Here is a 12,793-nt window from a genome sequence, read left to right as displayed (position 1 = left end):
ACATAAGAGACACTGTGAGAAGGAAGTATCTTTGTTATCCCTTCTTATAAATAGAAAAGTCAAAATCAAAGCATCACATAACCAAAGCCCAACAGTGAATAAACCATCAAATAGGTAGTTGAATGTACCAATCCCAATTTCCTAGAATCCTCCTCCCACGTGACATTGGGGATCTGTTCCAAGTCTCCAGATGCTTTTAATACCTGTCTTAAATCTGTACCTTTTGTCAAGCACTGTTCTAAAATCCGTACATATATTTTAATACCATTTAGTACCATGGATTTTCTGCTACACTGCACATTAACTTAGCATTCAGCTGTGTGTGTGTGTGTGTGTGTGTGTGTGTGTGTGTGTGTGTGTGTGCACTCGCGCGAATATGTATTAACTACAACACCTACCTGACTGGGAAAGAAATGTAAAGCCCTACTTTTTTCCTTACCTCTACTAAAAAAAAAAAAAAAAAAAAAAAAAGATTATGCAGTAGTGCTCAGTGTTCCCAGCTCTCTTGTAGTGGTGGTGACAGCAACCGCTTGCCAAAGAGAACACCGAGATCCTGTCAGGGTGCATGAACCATGATAGACAACAGAACAAACTCAGTCTTTTTATGCATGGGGTCGCCTATACCTCCAAGTTCTCCACTAAAGTGCCCATTGACAAGGGTGGGGTGGCTGGAACTTTCCCTGAGGACAGTCTCTGACCCTCTAACTCCCTTCTAAGGGTGCACTGGCCAACAGAGTGCATCCATGTCGGCTTTCACACTGCGGGTTCCCCACGGAGGTGGAGGGTCTCTAAGCCCTCTCCAGGGTTAGAAGCCCACCCTACAGTTGCTCCTGGGGGCTGTGCCTGCCAAGTATCGCGGGACTTGTGCACATCGCTGGAGCGGCTGCAGCTCCTAGGAGCATCTGGAGCGCGCCTGGGTGCGCACCGCCCCGGCCCGGGGAGGAGCGGGAGCCGGCTGGGGGGGGGCGGGGGGAGGATTGGGGGTGCTGGTTACGTAAACGATACTAGCCCAGTGAGAGGCCTCGGGGCTGAGGGCTACTGGAGGGGCGGGGACGCGCGAGGAGTGGGAGGAGGAGAAAGAGGAGGGCAGGGAGGCGGCGGGCTGGGGCGGGGAGGGGGGGCGGGGGCCGGGGCGAAGTGACCGGGCGGCGGCGGCGGCGGTGCTGGGGTGACAGCGTGCTGGGCGCGCTCCCTCGGTTCCTCCGAGCCTCCTCGGCCCCGGCGCCCTGGGTGGCCGCGCTCGCCGCCCCTCGCAGTCAGCCGCCGCGGTATGAGGGCGCCTCTCTGGGGCTGGCCGAGGCCGGAGCCGGCTGGCTGTGCTGGCGGGGAAGTGTGAGAGGAGGCGCGGGCTGGAGCCCGGGTTGCGCGCGGCGCGGTGCGGCGGGCGCTCTCGCGCGGGCGCGGGTTCCAGGTGAGCCGGAGCTCTCGGCGAGTCCGGCGCTCGGCGGCGCAGCTGGCCGTCCCCCTCCCGGCTGGATCGGCGGCTGAATCCCGAGCGTGGAGACGGCTCTTCTCTCTTCCAGGGATCCCGGGCTCCCTACCACCTCAGGTCTGTGTTTCTCCAGTTCTCTCGGTCTCTTCGGCGGCGATCGTTTGGGACGGGCACCTTTAGGGCTGTGGCGATGTCCCGGCTAAGCGCTGCAAAAGTCCCGCAGCGAGTCTCGGGGCGCGCTGAGCCCGCCGCAGGGCCGGGCCCGGGGCGCGGGCGCACGGGGCGCAGGGCTTTCGCAGGACCAGGCTTGGCAGCGGCCGCAGGTACGCGGAACTTTCTGCCATCACCCAGCCTTAGCCGCGTTTCCTGCTGCCTCCGGAGCTGGGGTACACTGGTCCCCCCTCATCTGTGCCCCAGAGGGTGAGCAGTGGCGCTGGCTTGGCTTTGCCTGCTGGGCAACTTTCTCCTCTCAGCTGGCTTGCGGTCCTGGGCAGCGATGCAGCCCTGGCCACTCCGCCTGGCAAGGGACACACTTGGATATTTTTACCCCCTCTTGACATTTGCTTTCTTTGCCTCTTTTCTGTCATTGCCCCGACTGCACCCCAGTCCCATCTCGTGCTTTCCGGCTATCTCGGATTCCGCTTCTGTGGGTGGGCTCCCTGGCTTTTAGTGTCAATGCACTGGCCCGTTTATCTGTTACTCTTTTCCTTCTTTTTCCTTGCTTGGGATGTCTCTGGATCGCTGTTATTCTCTTCTGCTTGTTTCGCCTCTCCGTACCATTTCCTCCTCTCTATTTCTCATTCGCCCGTCTCACACCTCCTGTCACACACCTGCCTGGTCTTCTCCGCCATCAGTCCCCTGAGCCCCAAGCGCCTTGCCCGAGGAGCACGCACTGCCTGGCTCGATCTCTGGGAACCTCCAGGGGCACAGACCTCCCTGCTTCCAGCTCTGCCTGTAGACCCTGCTTCCAGAGACTCTGGGACGGAGGTAGTCTGCCCTTGTCCGGGCTGTCATACAGCTGAACTAGGGGCTGAAGGGGCAGAGCTGAGGGCTTTGTGCCAGCCTCCCCACCCGCGCCCTAGGGCGCTGTGCTCCAGGAACCCAAGCGCACCTAGGCTGCTGATCTCCACCAGGAAAGCTGTGCTTTGACTAGGATCAGTTGAATTTGCAGGTGGAGTGTCTCTATTTCCAGTTTTCTCCGCAGCTACGGGAGCGTTGGGGGTAAGGGAAAAAGAAATCGTGATTTGGCAGCATTCACAAAACAAAGGTATTACTAGTAGCAGCTTTGGGGACGGAGGAGGCATGCCTGCCTTGAACTGTCTCACATTCATTTCTAAGGAGAGCAGTTTCCCCGCGAAAGATCATGCTCACTCTTCCCGGAATATCATACAGCTTTATTTGCAAGAGTAAAGACACTTGCACACCTCAATTTCTGGTTTCTTAGGTGGCTCTAGAGTTTTAGCTTTACCTGAAATCTGCCTTTGGTTAGTCTCTCTCTCTCTCTCTCTCTCTCTCTCTCTCTCTCTCTCTCTCTCTCTCTCTCTCTCTCTCACACTCACTCACTCACACACACACACACACACACACACACACACACACACACACACACACATACTTTCCCTCTGCATTTTTTGCATTCGTGCCCTCTAGTGTTAAAGAAATCTGAAGGCTTGAGAACAGTGAAAAGTTAAGTTGTCCTCTTGGTGATGTACTTTGAACTTCAGGGGATCTTTCTCTTTATGTTACACTGATTCTTTCCTTTTCTTCGTTGACTTTTGGATTGCATTACTAACCTCTCCTTTCCCCTGATCGCTACAAACACCTTCTTTCCTGCAGAATTGGAACCTTAACATTGAAACCCTGTTTGCTTGACTTCAGAGATGGAGAATTTTCAGTCTAAGCAAGCTTTAAACATAAAATCGTGTGCATTTCTATGTACTATTTGTCACAAACCAGGATTCATCTCTTCTCTTTCTCTGCATCAGTCCACCTTCAATTCGACAGAGAATTTCTCTAGCTTCACTCACTAGTTTAAATAAATGCTTTTGATTCATTATTTCTGCAATGTTCATACCATTACATGACTTAAGCTACTTGGTAAGTAGGAGCACGGTGTCTCAGGTCAGCTTTGGAGAGAAAGAAAAAAAAGGAATTACTATTGCTAGTGTACATTAATTCTGGAATAGACAGTCTAGAGTGGAACTGGTTGCTTACTGTCTCCTAGATGCAGACTCTATGGCAGTGTAGGAAAGCTAAGTAAGAGCTTAATAAAAAACTTTGGGGTTCATTGATTAGCATGCAGCAGATTATAGTCTTTCAAGTCATCCAGCTGTGCTTAGGAGCCTGTACAGTAGAAGCTGAATTCTATCTCCATGTTTTTGTTTGTGGTGGTCCTCTGTGATGGGAGATGAAGACTGTAGGAGGGGTTCTGAAATATCAACTGTCTGTGTCTAACTCATCTCATTGCTTGTTTTTGCTCTTCTCTAAGTCTTGAACCTCTGTGGCATTCATAAAGGAAATGAATTTAGAAGCTCTTTTTGCTGGAATCTCTCAACCTTCAAAACTAGAAGTAATCTGAGACCTGAGGCTTAACATTTCTTTGAGGGAATACTGCCGTGTGTGTGTGTGTGTGTGTGTGTGTGTGTGTGTGTGTGTGTGTGTGTGTGTGTGTGTGTGTGTGAAGCAGGTGGAAAGTTCTCTTTTATTGTAAAGAATAGATACATCAGCTTAAACTATTTGGGGGGCTATAAATTGATCTGGAAGCAGAATCAATTACCTTAAATAATTTATAGCTTCCCTGTTTCAAATATACACATGGGAAGTGTGATACCAAATGCAGATGAGAATCTGCCAATGTCCTTGGGAAGGTAATAATTCCTGTTCACAGCCTTATTAGTAATCCATGGGCTGCTGTGTTCCTCTTTAGGTGATTTGCTAGTCACCTTTTAAGCAGCTGTGATTTACCACAAGTGTGTGCAGGAGCATGTTCAGGCAATTTTGTTTTAGAATATTGCTTATACATTCGTTGATATTTTCTTCAACCCATTTTTTTCATTTAAATTTAAGATACACAATGAAAGTAGATTTTCTGATATTGGTTGATATGCTTTCTCCTTTTTACTTTTTTAAACTTACACATTTAACTGTTTAACTCTATGAGTATCCACATCAGGTTAAACAGATACCTCAGGAGAAAATACTTTTCAATCATGTAACTTCAATTATTTTTTCATTTATTTATTTTGGTTGGTACTGGGACTTGAACTCAGTGCCTGGGTGCTGTCCCTGATCCTAGGGCTTGAACTCAGGGCCTGGGTGCTGTTCCTGAACTGTTATTTTCCCCCCTCAAAGTTAGCACTCCTTCACTTTGAGCCAGAGTTCTACTTCCAAATTTATGGTGGTTAATAAGGGTCTCATGGACTTTTCTGTTCAGGCTAGCTTTGAACCACAAACCTCAGATCTCAGCCTCCTAAGTAGCTAGGATTAGCAGCTTGAGCCAGCAGACCTTGGCAACTGTGACTTTTTTAGAAGCAGTACTTGTAGCAGGAGTATTTCCACATAATGGTTATTGTGAGCTTAGGAAAACTTGTCATTTTTGAAAGATGATGAGAAAACAAACAAGTGCATATTTTAATTCTTTCTATTAGCATGTGAGGGAGGATACTGTTGTTCCTGAATAATAAGAGCAACAACATCTGAGAGCAAAGTGCAAGTAAGCCTTAGTGATATGTATTTCTGATCAAGGAATATAGAGTTACTGTGCTTGTGTCATTAATGAATTTGCCTATATTAGACAGCATACTTGAAACTGATACCTTTTGTCTTAGTGCAATGTTGACTTTGACTTTTAATACTTTAGCTTCTTGAGTTTTTGTTCACATCAGTAGAAACACTTAGTCATCTTCAATGCAATAGTGCCTAACAGGATCATTACTTGAAGATAGTAGCATCAAAGAAACTGGCTTTTGGTTGTTAATTCTTCCTTTTGCTTTTGTTGTTAGAATAGATACAGTAAAATCTGGAGATCTTTATTTGTGATTATATTGGCTCTGATAATTTCTTTGACGATGTTTTATTTAAAATAATATTTTTCCCAATCAGATTATATACCCAAAGATGAACATGCATGCGGGCGCGGGCATGCACACGCATGCACACACACCCACCCACACAACAGGAGACAGACATCTCATCACCACTTCCTTCATCACCATCGCCACCACCACTACCAGGCATATATTTGAAGGCATAAATTACACTAAAGATATAGCCTGTAATCCTGGCTACTCATGAGGCTGAGATTTGAGGATCCTGTTTTGAAGTTAGCCTGGCCAGAAAAATCCCCAAGACTCTCAGATAACCAGCAAAAAACTAAAAGTGGAGGAGTGATTAAAGTGGTAGAGCATTAGCCTTGAGCAAAAAAGTGAAGGGAAAGTATAAGATCCTGAGTTCAAGCCCCAGGACCAGCACAAATTTTTTAACTTTTTTTCTTAGCTTCATTTGTTCAGTGTTCATTCTTTTAAATATTTTTATTGTAAAGATACTGTACAGAGGGGTTACAGTTACATGAGTAAGAGAGTACATTTCCTATGGAACATTGTTACCCCCTCCTTTATTTTTCCCCTACTCTCCCTCTCCTCCCCATCTCCCAAACTCCTTTCTCCCAACCCTAAAGTTGTACAGTTTGTTTTCAACATAGTGTCATGTATGTCTCATTGTATGTATCCTTGTTTTCAGCATTTTGTTATTTTACTTCCCCTCCTCAAATTAGAAAAATGTATATACAAAATTCAGGGTACCGGGATCAAATGCAGTGACAACAAGGGTTATACCATAGGGAAGAACGTACAAAAGAAACAAAAAAAATCACATAATACATTAAAAACAAAACCACAAAGAAAAATCCTCTTGGGGTTCATTTTGTTTAGCATTATCTTATGTGGTCATATATACATAGCCTTTGACCTTTTCTACTTGTCTGGTAAGATTATCCTAGACGTTACTAGTTATATAAGTTACTAGTTACTAGTAAATAAGGGAAACCATGTTTCTTTGGGTCTGGCTTAGTTCACTTAATATAATTTTTTCCAAGTCTTTCCATTTCCTAACAAATGGGGCTATGTCATTCTTTCTGATGGAGGCATAGAAATCATTATATATCCCACATTTTCTTGAACCATTCATCTACTGAGGGGCATCTGGGTTGGTAAAATATCTTAGCTATGGTGAATAATGCTGCAATAAAGTATAGCCTTGTTTGTGATCCTTTGGGTAAATGCCCAAAAGTGGGATTGCTGGGTCATAGGGGAACTGTATGTGGAGTCTTTTGAGGAACCTTCATACTGCTTTCCAGAGTGGTTGAACAAGTTAACACTTTCACCAACAGTGCAGTAGGGTTCCCTTTTGGCCACATCCCCTTCAGCATCTGTTGTTATTGATTTTCTTGATTATTGCTGTTCTAACTGGAGTGAGGTAAAATCTCAGTGTTGTTTTGATTTGCATTTCTTTTATGGCCAGAGAAGTCGAGCATGTCTTCATTGTCTATTGGCCATCCTTCTTTCTTCTTCAGAGAAGTTTCTCTTTAAGTCTTTAGCCCGCTTATTTATTGGGCAGTTGTTTCTTTGAGGATTTGTTGTTGGGGGATTTAATTTTTTGAGTTCCAAGTATATTTTAGATATGAAGCCCTTGACCATTGTGTGGCTAGTGAATATCTTCTCCCAATCCGTGGGCTTTCTATTTATCTTGCTAGCTATGTCTTTTGCCGTGCAGTAGCTCTGCATTTTCATGCAATCCCATTTGTTCGACCTTTCTTTGATTTGTTGTGTTTCTGGATCTTTATCAAGAAAATTTTGGCCTGCTAGCAAAAAATTTTTTTAAAAGTATATTCTTGGACAAACTACTTTAAAATTATAGTTTTATTTAACATTTCTATGATAAGGTACACTTTAATTGAGAATTTTAACTCAGTAACCAACACACCTGTTTTTGAAAAATCTACTTTCCTGATATAAAATGTGGTACTTAGAAAATTCAAGGATATTTGTGTAAAGGAGTATACATATTAATTCAGCAATGGTTGGCTATTCATTTGGAACATTAAAAGCAATTATCTTTGAGATCAGGAGTATAAATTGGGCTTTATTCTTTGATATTTGTTTCTCCTTGATGCCGATTTTGGCCTATGTGTATGTTTTTGTTGTAGTATGTTTATAATAAAACATTTAATTAGCCTTGTCTTGATTACCAAGAAATGATTACAGGTGGCATCACCATGATTCTGATTAATTTGTGCTTTAATGCCACTTAATATATTTTTGGCTATTTTCTTTTCTTGTTATAGCTAGGGATATGTTTATTTAAGTTCTTAACTTTCAAAAGTTCCTGGTACTGATTATTATGAGTTTTTTTTTAAAATTTTAAATTAAAGGAGGGAGAGATGTGTTTCTTCAAATGACCCAGCTTCATTCAAATGTCCATTGGAGTATAATCTTTTCAAACTTTCTGAGTTTCTCTTAATTCTACCTTATTATAATCAATGAAACTTCACACTGCAACTAAAATGAGATTCAAAAAATCAGATGTTTAAAGTAGTTCTGTGTTAGTGGCTAGTTTGCCCAAGATTGCTTCAGAGACTATAGGAAGAGTAGTGACCATTACTGCCATAATGTAGTGACCATTACTGCCATAACATGAACATATTTGTGATCATATTATTATTAAATATATTATTAAATATATTGGCTATATTAATCAGACTTTATATGCACATATATATGTGTATGTATTATATATACATATATATGTGTGTGTAGTGTGTGCTTTCTTTGTACTTGTACTATAATAAGCAAATGGCTGACAGGTCCCACCATGTTTTATCCTTATAATAACCATATGAGTAACAAGTAAGATTATCATACTCATTGTGTAAATTGTGAATGAGGACTTACATGCTCACAATAACATCGCCAATGTGTGTTAGGCCTAAGGATGACACTCATTATTTCCATTTCTTAAGACAATGCTGTAACAGTTCACAGTCTGACATTTCCAGTAGTGTAATAAATGTACTAACCTTCATATGAACGTTTTCTTTTACACAGTAAGAATGGTTAAATATTCTACTTATATTACTGTAATTTTATAAGAGTGGACATTTTAACACTAACTAATGCAGAAAACCGAATCTCAAAATAAAGAATAGTTCTTCAAATAGAATGAATTTAGCTCCTTGAACATTTTTCTGCATTGCAATTATTTTTCTAATGTAATGGCTTTAGTCAACTGATGAAAATTTGATCACAGAAAATTTCATTCTGTAGACTGCTTTTGGAAACATTTCTTAGTCTGAACCACTGTGATATTCTATTTATCTCCCCAAGCACTCATATACCACAGGTCAGCTTAGTTGTCACAATTGTGACTTGATGAGCCATAGGACTTATATGTATGCCTTTGTAATAATATTTGGACCTAGGAAAGATGCTAGCAATTGCTTTAGTATGCATTGATGTCTGCAGATAGAGAGGAATGGAGCATTTTGTAAACTACAATTCCTTCTACTAAGATAGAGCCATTCTTTGTCCGGGGACAAGGGATGAATGTTGGACCATAACAAGAAGAGAGTGTTTCAGGAACATATTCCTTTTTCCATCTGCCTAAATTGTGTATCCTGAACTCTCAGGGTGAGTTTACTCCCCATTTCCTTCTTTGTAAAGAATATATCTATGTATTTTTTTTAATCCATAGCCAGATTTAAGAAGAAATAACTTGTCTTCCTGCAGTACTCCTGGCAAATTCTTTAAACTGCATTAAAATATTCAAATTTATTTAAAGGTTGGGAACCTCTATTGATATTTCTAGCTTTCTTTCCCTTAGTTATGTTTTCACAAGCCTCTTTACGTGGTAGATTATCTGTAATAATTTGTACTTATGTGTAACATGTAAAGAATCAATATATTAAAACGTCAGTGAGATAAGTGCATTTTGCCTTTATTTTGGTCATTTGGTTGGTTTTCACAAACTTTCTATACTTGTAGTTTTGTTAATTGTACTAAATATTTTAATATACGCATAGCAGTTTAAAGATAAAAATGAATTCTATTTTTTTGCTAAGTTATGTAAATTATTTTAATTCTGTTCCCCTAATAATGAGTCCCTTTACTGGCTTGCTTTTGAAACAATACCACTCTCAAATTCTAGAAATCAGTTGAGAGCTTATAGGATTTCTGACTAATAATTTTTTTTTTGTTGGTCATGGGGCTTGACCTCTAGGCCTGGGAACTGTCCTTCAGCTTTTTAGTTCAAGATTAGCACTCTACAACTTGAGCCACAGCACCATTTCTGGCTTTTTCTGTTGATGTGGTGCTAGGGAATCGAACCCAGGACCTCATGCATGCAAGGCAATCACTCTACCACTGAGCCACCTTCCCAGCCTTGATTACTAATTTTAACGTGTCTGTCATCTTTTATTGTCTTTATTTCTCATAGAAAATTCTTTTTTTTAATGGATTCCACAGGCTCATTTTAGTTCATTCACCTAGTAGTACATATTCAGAGGAGACTATCATTTCTGAAAAATATTAGAAACTAGAATATTACAAATCATGGGTTAGATTGTACCTTTTATTGGGTAGATTGCAAACATTCTTGTATATTTTCTTTTTATGTAAATACTGCTATGATTAACTGTATTTACAATATTCTTTACTCCATAACTTTTCCTTTCTCCTTTCTTCCTTTTTAAACCTCTGTCTGTTCTCATTTTTCTTTCTTCTACTGCTTAATTTGTTTTCTTGTAGTGGAAGTGCACTATCCACTGGTGTTCTTAAGTCTGTTAAAAAGTAAGCAAATGTGAAACAATTCTGTTCATTTTATCATTTAGTCTCTCTAGGTAAGGGACAGATGCTTTAGCTCTTGCATTTGGGTCATTTAGCAGGAGGCTAGGGTTGCTAAATTCACATCTCATTACCTTTTTCTACTTTTAGAACTGTGTGCTGTGCTTGGGCCCTGTGGTCACTTGGCATTTGGCAGGCCCATAGCTCTAAAGGAAGACTGTGTTATCTGAGGGCATGCCAAATTCAGTTGACACACAGCCTTCTCATTTTGGGATCCGATTTTCCTTCTCAAACAACTAGTGTATATTTTATTACTAACTCTAAATTATTGACTTTATGTCAAAAATTTATGATGATATTGATAGATTGTAATGAACAATTTAAATAATTTATGTTCTGTGGTTCCCGCTTTCATACACAGTATTTCCCTTACTTGGTAAGCTAGCATAGAAATATAGCCATAGTCTTTTAGAAGATTTTTCTTGTTGTACACTAAGTCGAGATAAATTATAGGTAATTGGAAGCTGCAGCTGAATTAGCACACTGAATGACTAGTTTTGAGACACTTCATTTGCTTCTACAGACCACAATAAGCTCATTTTGCTTCTAAAATGCACAAATTCTTATTATGTGTATGAAATTCCAATTCAAGTTACATAACATCTACAAATAATTTCCATTCCTTTAGTAGAGAAAAAATAAACTCCATCAATGCAAGAATTTTGCTACTATCTTATTAAATAATTTGAACTTCAATGAATTATTTTCTTTTGAGAATTTCAATCAGTTGTCTCATTCCCAACAAAAGGGACAGAGTAGAAGGCATTTCAGAAATATGAAATCAGTAAAACTACTTTTACCCTGTGTATCTTAAGATCACTGCAAATGGACAATTTGCATTTATTTCAACAGAGAGCCATCTTTGAATCATTCTGAACATTATTGTAATTTGACTATAGTGATAAGCAACAATGCAATTTTATTTGTTCCAAGAGATTTCTTCATTGAGGTACTTTGAGGGTTAATAGAGGTGCTTTTCAATAGGCAAGTATCTATTTTAGAGGAAAATTGAGCCTATCTGTACCTTCTAAAACCTCATTAAATTAAGCATTGAATTAGGGGATTAAAAAGATGAAATGGTAACAAATTTGATGGGGTAAAGCAAGCCAGAGCAAATTGTTTAGAATATATGAAGAGCAGTCTGAATTCAAGCAGGAACTGCTTTCCCCCGAACAAGCCTTCAAAGTCTGAAGGCTCAATAGTGCCAGGAAAAACAGAGGACAGACCTGAGATGCTGTGGCTTAAAAAAAAATTAAACATGCACAGAAGGAATTGCCAGCTTTTGATTCATTAGTTCTGTGTCTCATGCAAACATTCCTGCAGCAAGTTTTCCTCTCTTGCCCACCAGATCATCTCCACTTAGGATAAACTAATAAAATTGCTTCAACTGTCAAGAACAATAGGGAAATGGGAGACAGCACTATTTATTTTGGTACTTAGTCTTTAAGCCTAAAGACTAGCTTTTTGCTTATCCCAAAAGGAAAACTTTTAATCAACAAAACACCTGCCAGGACAGAATACCTAACATTTTCATTCTTAGTTCTAAAACAGCAACTGGGAATCTACAGCTAGACATTCAAGAAACAATTTATGAAAATCATATTAGCAGATGCCTACAATACAAAAATGTTTAAAGAGAGATCAGTGTAAATGAAAACCAGTAACAAGTAGGTAACTTTTCAAGATAGTAACTGAAGGATTGTAAAAAATACCAAGAAAAAAAGTCTGCTGGGATTGGATATTTTGCTCAGTGCAAGAAATACTGCAGGACAGCTGTGACATAGTCCCAAGAAGTAAGTAATTTTATTGTTTCAATCCAGCATAAGTATAAGGAAGGCTTTAATTGGTGGGAGGGCCTGGGACAAAAGGGATGCACTGAGAATGTTTAATGTTGAAGGAATATTGGATAGAAAAAAAGTAGTACAAGAAAAGCTGTAGAAATCCAGTAAAAACAAAGGAATGCACAAGAGAGATAGCCATAGTATGTTGGCATTGAAATTAACAGTGCTATTTAAATACAAATATATTTACTTATTTTTAACCTTTGATTGACTTTCAGTTACTCTTTAGATAAAAGAAAGCTAATCCTTACTGTTGAATGAAACGAAAACATTTTCAACCCTGGAATACACAGGAAACAGATAGATGGTAGAGTTTTTGAGTTGGCTACAAGAGAAAGTAAAGGTAATATTGCTTACTTTTCTTGACAGTCAGCTTTGCACTTGGATTTGAACTCAGAGCCTTGTACTTTCTAGGCACGTGGTCTAACACTTGAGCCATCCACTCAGCTCTTTTTAGTTCAATCTTCTTTTTAAAATTTTTATTTTTCATGTAGGGTCTTACTTTCTGGCATCAAACTTTAATCTTCTTATGTGCACCTTAAACTTATCTGTGATTTCATATTTCAGGTGCTGTATACCATGACTGACTTGTTGTTTGATTTAAAGTCCCACAAACACAAGCCCTG

At 40.4% G+C, this 12,793-nt stretch overlaps 1 protein-coding gene across 1 annotated transcript in view; it reads left to right on the top strand.

Moving 5' to 3' along the window:
- The first annotated feature begins 1,351 nt into the window (after positions 1–1,351).
- The window catches only part of Galnt13 (polypeptide N-acetylgalactosaminyltransferase 13), a 544,599-nt gene continuing 533,157 nt past the window's right edge, over positions 1,352–12,793 (top strand). Inside the window, exon 1 of the mRNA XM_070023111.1 lies at positions 1,352–1,549. The gene's annotated coding sequence lies outside the window, so the exon portion shown is untranslated. The remainder of the gene's footprint in view (positions 1,550–12,793) is intronic.

This window comes from Dipodomys merriami, unplaced genomic scaffold, assembly GCF_024711535.1.
Source record: "Dipodomys merriami isolate MVZ:Mamm:240054 unplaced genomic scaffold, mDipMer1.0.p SCAF_1, whole genome shotgun sequence".
NCBI classification, from domain to species: Eukaryota; Metazoa; Chordata; class Mammalia; order Rodentia; family Heteromyidae; genus Dipodomys; species Dipodomys merriami.
The sequence above is the reverse complement of the archived record's forward strand: the minus strand, read 5'-3'. Positions and strand labels throughout refer to the sequence as shown.